We start from the raw sequence: 2,312 nt of genomic DNA on the forward strand, positions 1-2,312 counted from the left end.
ATGGAGGTCATCGGGTTTCGCTCTTGATAACCCACAAGTATAGGGGATCGCAACAGTTTTCAATAAGTCGGAGTGTCGAACCCAACGAGGAGCTAAAGGTAGAACAAATATTCCCTCAAGTTCTATCGACCACCGATACAACTCTACGCACGCTTGACGTTCACTTTACCTAGAACAAGTATGAAACTAGAAGTACTTTGTAGGTGTTTTCGGAAAGGCTTGCAAGAAAGTAAAGAGCACGAAAATAAACTAGGGGCTCTTAAGGTAAAGAAGCAACTAAAGTAAATATAGCGAGTGTGGAAAAGTGGTGGTAGGAGTTGCGAAATTTTCCCTTAAGCAATTGACTACTTTACTAGACCGATAGCAAGTATTATGTGGGAGAGGCCACTGCTAGCATGTCATCCCTTACTTGGAATTCTATGCACTTATGATTGGAACTATTAGCAAGCATTCGCAACTACTAATGTTCATTAAGGTAAAACCCAACCATAGCATTAGGATATATTGGTCCCCCTTCAATCTCGTATGCATCAATTTCTATGCTAGGTTGAAGGTTCTGTCACTCTTGCCCTCCAATACATAGTCCTATCAACATACAAACTAACCCTAGGGTCTGATCCACGCGCGCAATCATATGATGGGCACCAAAGGACATCAACATAACCACAAGCAAATTAAATCAATCATAGCAATTCATCAACCACCGATAGGACAAGGAAAATCTACTCAGACATCATAGGATAGCAACACATCATTGGATAATAATATGAAGCATAAAGCACCATGTTCAAGTAGAGGGTATAGCGGGTTGCAGGAGAGTGGACCGCTGTAGATAGAGGGGGGAAGGTGATGGAGATGTTGGTGAAGATGGCAGAGGTGTTGGTGTAGATCGCGGTGATGATGATGGCCCCCGGTGGCGTTCCGGTGCCATCGGAAGCGGGGGGGAGAGAGCCCCCCTCCTTCTTCTTCTTCCTTGACCTCCTCCCTAGATGGGAGAAGGGTTTCCCCTCTGGTCCATGGCCTCCATGGCACGGGAGGGGCGAGAGCCCCTCCGAGATTGGATCTGTCTCTCTGTCTCTCTCTGTTTCTGCGTTCCCAGATTCTTCCCTTTCACCATTTCTTATATTCCTGGAGATCCGTAACTCCGATTGGGCTGAAATTTTGACACGATCTCTATCCGGAAATTAGCTTTCTTGCGGCAAAAGGAGGGCACCAACCGCCTTACGGGGTGGCCACGAGGGTCAGGGGCGCGCGTGACACCCTGGGGCGCGCCCCCTACCTCGTGGGCCCCTCGAGCATCGTCTCGCGTGGATTCTTATTCCCAAAAATCATATATATTCCAAAAAAATCTCCATCAGTTTTTATTCCGTTTGGACTTCGTTTGATATGGATATTCCGCGAAACAAAAAACATGCAACAAACAGGAACTGGCACTGGGCACTGGATCAATATGTTAGTCCCAAAAATAGTATAAAAAGTTGCCAAAAGTATATGAAAGTTGTAGAATATTGGCATTGAACAATCAAAAATTATAGATACGACGGAGACATATCAGCATCCCCAAGCTTAATTCCTGCTCGTCCTCGAGTAGGTAAATGATAAAAAAAGATAATTTTTGATGTGGAATGCTACCTAGCATAATCTTGATCATATGTCTAATCATGGCATGAATATTAAGACACGAGTGATTCAAAGCAATAGTCTATCATTTGACATAAAAACAATAATACTTCAAGCCTACTAATAAAGCAATCATGTCTTTTTAAAATAACATGGCCAAAGAAAGTTATCCCTACAAAATCATATAGTCTGGCTATGCTCCATCTTCACCACACAAAATATTCACATCATGCACAACCCCGATGACAAGCCAAGCAATTGTTTCATACTTTTGATGTTCTCAAACCTTTTCAACTTTCACGCAATACGTGAGCGTGAGCCATGGACATAGCACTATAGGTGGAATAGAATGGTGGTTGTGGAGAAGACAAAAAGGAGAAGATAGTCTCACATCAACTAGGCGTATCAACGGGCAACGGAGATGCCCATCAATAGATATAAATGTGAGTGAGTAGGGATTGCCATGCAACGGATGCACTAGAGCTATAAGTGTATGAAAGCTCAAACTGAAACTAAGTGGGTGTGCATCCAACTTGCTTGCTCATGAAGACCTCGGGCATTTGAGGAAGCCCATCATCGGAATATACAAGTAGAGTTTTATAATGAAAATTCCCACTAGTATATGAAAGTGATAACTCAAGAGACTCTCTATATGAAGAACATGGTGCTACTTTGAAGCACAAGTGTGGTAA

This window comes from Triticum urartu, chromosome 2 (genome assembly GCF_003073215.2).
Source record: "Triticum urartu cultivar G1812 chromosome 2, Tu2.1, whole genome shotgun sequence".
Lineage (NCBI taxonomy): Eukaryota > Viridiplantae > Streptophyta > Magnoliopsida > Poales > Poaceae > Triticum > Triticum urartu.